Source organism: Triticum dicoccoides, chromosome 6A (assembly GCF_002162155.2).
Source record: "Triticum dicoccoides isolate Atlit2015 ecotype Zavitan chromosome 6A, WEW_v2.0, whole genome shotgun sequence".
Classification (NCBI taxonomy): Eukaryota; Viridiplantae; Streptophyta; class Magnoliopsida; order Poales; family Poaceae; genus Triticum; species Triticum dicoccoides.
In genome coordinates this window covers 460711237-460717255 of record NC_041390.1, presented here as the reverse complement: position 1 = coordinate 460717255, position 6019 = coordinate 460711237, and positions in this window count along the sequence as shown.

Genomic DNA, 6019 nt, shown 5'->3' with positions numbered 1-6019 from the left:
AGAAAGTCTGGGTGCCCAAAAGGTGTCTGGAGAATCTTCCTGTGAATGTCGTCATGACACCACAACGGAAGAAGACAAACCCCAGACCACAGGCTTCATATGGTCCAAAGGCTTCATACAGACAGATGACTCACCAGAGTCGCACTAACGCAAATGTTTTGCAGGGAAACCATACTCAGGCCTATGAATATGAGCGTGTTTCATCAAACCGCCATGTTCATAAGACCAAGAACTACTCTGCTTATTCTTATGAGTATTATTCACCTCCTGCAGGACTATTTGCTAGGGCTCCAAAGCCGAAGTTCTCAGATGCTGCACTTAGACTCATTGCTTCGAAGCCACCCCTGAAGATATGGGTGGCTAAGAAAGCTTAACTCTCTTTTGCAGGGAAAGGTCTCCAGCCGAAAATCAAACGCGTCTGAAGCTATTGCTGGGGATCTAAAACATCTTGTGGGGCACAAGATAAAATGCCCAAAAGATCTTATTATGTATTTCATTTCTGAGTCGCTTAACATGCATCCTATCAGTTCTAATCTGGGTCTGAGCTTTTATAATTCACTTGCTCGTCAAATGCTTATGCTTCACAATACTCTTCGTGAAGCCTATCCCCCTAACTGTTCTATAGGGTATGACACCAGCTGCTTCAGAATGGATTATCGATAGTGGATGCACTAATCATATGACTGGTGATCAAAGTCTTCTCATGGACTCAACCTTACGTCCATCTAAGAAGAGTCATATCACATTTGCTGACACTGGTAAAAGCAAGGTATTGGGTCTAGGTAGAGTTGCAATCTCAAAGGATCAGCACATGGATAAAGTGATGCTTGTTGAATCCCTTGGTTTCAACTTAATGTCTGTCTCAATGCTTTGCGATTTGAACATGATTGTGATATTTGGAAAATATCGTTGCCTTGTTCTAATGGAATTTGACAAGTCTCTAGTCTTTGAAGGGTATCGGAAAGATGATTTGTACATGGTAGATTTCTCAGCAGGACCACAGCTTGTCGTATGTCTTCTTGCAAAAGCTTCAGAGTGTTGGCTCTGGCATCGGGGGCTAGGGCATGCTGGCATGAGGAACTTTCATACTCTCGCAAAGAAGAAGCACGTCATAGGCATCGAGGGCGTCAAGTTCAAGAAGGATCACTTATGCTGTGCCTGCGAAGCTGGAAAGATGACGAGGGCCAAGCATCCCTCGAAGACAATCATGACGACAACTCAACCCTTTGAACTGCTAGACATGGACCTTTTCGGCCCTACTCACTACTCTACTCTAACCACTACTGCTTGTCTCTATGGTTTCATCATTGTTGTTGATTATTCAAGATATACATGGGTACACATAATCCTCTACAAGACTGAAGTGCAGGATGTCTTCAGACACTTCGCCAATCGAGTAATGAACAACTATGGCGTCAAGATCAAGCACATCAGAAGTGACAATGGCACAGAATTCAAGAACACCAGCCTCGACACTTATCTTGATACCTTGGGTATCACTCATGAGTTCTCAGCTCCATACACGCCGCAGCATAATGGCATCGTGGAACGCAAGAACATAACACTCATTGAGATGGCAAGGATGATGCTTGATGAATACAAGACTCCAATAAAGTTCTGGCCCGAAGCCATTGATACTGCATGCCATGTCATCAACCGTGTTTATCTTCACAAGCTTTTGAAGAAGACTTCCTATGAACTCCTTACTGGTAGGAAGCCAAATGTCAGTTACTTCAGAGTATTTGGTGCTAGGTGCTGGATCAAGGATCCACATCACACTTCAAAATTTGCACCGAAAGCACATGAAGGTTTTATGCTTGGTTGCGGAAAGGATTCGCACTCCTACGGAGTCTTCAACGTCTTTCACTATAAAGTGGTTGAAACTGTGGATGTACGGTTCGATGAGACTAACGGCTCGCAAAGAAATCACCTGCCAAATGTGCTAGATGAAATTCCACCTAGTGAATCCGTCAAGCTTATGGGTACTGGAGAAATCATACCTTCAGAGGCACAGGTTAAAGAGGAACTTATCATTTCTGCACCAAATCAACCTGAAGACACTACTCAGCCTGAAGCCAATGCTGAAGATGAAGACAATGATCAGCAAGAGCAAAGTCTTCGTCCAGTTCATCCTCGTGTTGCAAATGAAGTACATATTGAGAAGATAATTGATAGCATCAATGCACCTGGTCCACTCACTCATTCAAGAGCAACACAACTAGCAAATTTTTGTGGGCATTTTGTATTTGTCTCAGTATCTGAACCCAAGAAAGTTGCTGAAGCCTTCATGGAACCTGAATGGATTCAAGCTATGCAAGAAGAGCTTCAACAGTTCGAGCTGAACAATGTGTGGGAACTGGTCAAGCGTCCTGATCCTCGTAAACACAATATCATAGGCACTAAATGGATATATCACAACAAGCAAGATGAGCATGGTCAAGTTGTCAGAAACAAGGCTCGTCTCATTGCTCAAGGATACACTCAAGTTGAAGGGATTGACTTTGATGAAACATTTGCTCCCGTGGCTAGGCTTGAAGCCATTCGTATACTGCTAGCCTACGCAAATCATCATAACATCCTTCTGTATCAAATGGATGTGGAGAGTGCCTTTCTCAATGGCAAGATTGAAGAAGAAGTGTATGTGTAACACCCTCGATGCGACTATATCTCCCACGTGTCGAGGCACGGCATAGAGGCATAATCGCATTGAAGGCATATGTCGCAAGTTAGGCAATCTTCACAACATCCCATGTAATATAGATAATAAAAGGGGAGATAACATAGTTGTCTTACACTCGCCACGTCAATCAAGTACATAAATAACATTACGTCATCCAAACACTCATGGCCCGACTACGGCGCCAAAATAAAAGATAACCCAACATGCGACACGGTCCCGATCACCCCCAACTGGGCACCACTACTGATCATCAGGAAAGGAAACATAGTAACATTGAGAGTCCTCGTCGAACTCCCACTTGAGCTCAAGCACGTCACCTGGAGCGGAATCATCAGGCCCTGCATCTGGTGTAATAGTAATCTGTGAGCCACAGGGACTCAGCAATCTCGCACCCTCGTGATCAAGACTATTTAAGCTTATAGGTAAGGTAAGGTAAATATGTGGAGCTGCAGCAAGCGACTAGCAAAATATGGTGGCGACCTTGTTCGCAAAAGAGAGCGAGAAGAGGAGGCAAAGCGCGAGCGAGAAATTAGAGAGCAACCTGCGCAAACATTACTCCAACACCGTGTCCACTTCCCGGACTCTGCCGAGAAGAGGCCATCACGGTAACACACTCAGTTGATTCATTTTAATTAAGTTAAGGTTCAAGTTATCTACAACCGGACATTAACAAATTCCCATCTGCCCATAACCGCGGGCACGGCTTTTGAAAGTTCAAATCCCTGCAGGGGAGTCCCAACTTACCCATGACAAGCTCTCACGGTCAACGAAGGAATAGACCTCCTCCCAAGATGTTCCGATCAGACTCGGTATCTTGGTTCTTCAAGACACTTCGACAGGTTAAAACAAGACCAGCAACACCGCCCGAATGTGCCGACAAATCCTGATAGGAGCTACACATATCTCTTTCTCAGGGCACAATCGGATAAGCAATCCGTACAACTAAAACCAGCCCTCAAGTTTCCCCGAGGTGGCGCTGCAAGGGGCTCTAGGTTGGACCAACACTCAGAGGAGCACTGGCCCGGGGGGTTAAAATAAGATGACCCTTGGGCTCCGGAAACCCAAGGGAAAAAGAGGCTAGGTGGCAAATGGTAAACCAAGGTTGGGCATTGCTGGAAAAGCTTTAATCAAGGCGAACTATCAAGGGGTTCCCATTATAACCCAACAGCGTAAGGAACGCAAAATCCGGGAACATAACACCGATATGACGGAAACTAGGGCGGCAAGAGTGGAACAAAACACTAGGCGAGAGGCCGAGCCTTCCACCCTTTACCAAGTGTATAGATGCATTAAGATAACAAGACAATATAATGATATCCCAACAAGTAAATAAATGTTCCAACAATGAACGCCTCCAATCTTCACCTGCAACTAGCAACGCTATAAGAGGGGCTGAGCAAAGCGGTAACATAGCTAATCAACGGTTTGCTAGGACATGGTAGGTTAGAGGTTTGACATGGAAATTTGGGAGGCTTGAAAGCAAGTGGTAGGCATCGTAGCATTGGCATAGCAAAAGAGCGAGCAAACTAGCATAGCAAAGATAGTAGTGATTTCAAGGGTATGATCATCTTGCCTGCACAGTTGTCAGAGTTGACTGGATTCTCGAAAGCAAACTCAACGGGCTCCTCGTTAGCGAACTCGTCTCCCGGCACTACCCAAACAAGACAAACAAGCAACAAGGACACAATCAACCACGGCACGGATCAAACAAGATGATGCAAAGATGATATGCTATGCGAGATGCGATGCGAGATGCATATGCAAGATTTGATAGGGAAAGCATGAACTTGGCCTCAACTTGGGAATCCAAGTGTGCCACTGGAAAGATGAGATGAAATCGCTTGAAAACGATATAAAGAACGCCGGAATCGGAGTTACGGTTTGGAAATGGCAAGCGATTCAAATATGGCACCGGTCTGCGATTTACAGCAAGTAGCCATCTAAATGCAACGAAATGAACATGCTACAGCACCCAAACATGACAACAGAATACATGGCAGGGATTAATTCATGATGATTAACAAAAGTCTAGCACTGAGTTACGGCCAATTCATCCATTAACAGGTTCAAATAAGCAAGGCAAAAATGCATATGACAAACAGATTTCAGACTTAGTGAAATTAACACTTGTCTAGAATTTCAGATCAGATAGCACTCTTTGGAGCAAAAAAACTACATGCTACAGGACCTTAACATGGCAAAGTAAAGCATGGCATGGAGCTACTCAAAGAGCTTAACAAAAGTCCCTTAGTGACCTTGAGCCAAAAGGGATCAGAAAATACAATTGCAAGCATGTGAACATAGCAAAAACATAATCAGTTTTCAGACTTACTGAAAACTGGAGCATGCTGAAAACAGATATCAAGTAGGCATGTTTACGAGCTCGATGAACTCACTTCGGAGCAAGTCATGACAAACTAAGCATACATCCATCAAGAATACACAAAATGCAAGCTAGACATGGCAAGAACAATAACATAGAATGCACGGATCAACTACAACATCATCGGCAAAATCGCTAACAAGTAGACAATCTGCCCAGATTCACGAAGTAGCAAAAGTAGAGCTCGATTGACTCAATCTAGGGTGCTCCATAATTGCAAACAAAGACATGGATGGATAGAGCACTACAAGATTAACAAAACATCCTTAATGATCATCCTCAAAAGAGGCGCGAATCACTAGGAAACAACATGAACATATGGCCATATGAAATAAACAGCTCAAGGACTTGGTGGAAATGCTAAGTCCCTGAAATCAGCATTAACAAGTGCACCACTTTGCAAGCTTGTGCTAGTCACCACACACATCAAAAAAATACATGGGTTGCACCTCTAGAAAGATGACAAAACCCTTAACAAAACATATCTAGAACTCATGGGCATATCATGCACACAAAAATCATGGCAAAAATGACAAATATCTAAATGGAGTAGCAGATCTGACAATTATCTCAAGTAGCCCTCTTCTAACAGCATTTCGGGCATCAAGATGAACTCAAATGAAAATGATGCAATGGAATGAAATGATGTACTCTCTAAGATGAACATTTTGATATGCTATATGCATGAATCGGAGCTACGGATGCAAAGTTACGAGGCTATGAACATGGGCTTATGGATTAGGGACTTAGGAAAAAAAATAGGGTCAACCCTAATATTCCAGATCTGGATCGGGGGCACGCAATCCGAGGTCGGCCGCAGCGAGCTCGCCGAAGCGTGCTGGCCGGAGTTGAAGGCGGGGACTGCGTCGAGGGAGAGGAGGAGGAGGCCGGAGCCGTGCGGCGGCGCGGTGGCGGCGAGGTCCGGCCGCGGTGGCGGCAATGTCGGGCGGCGGGGT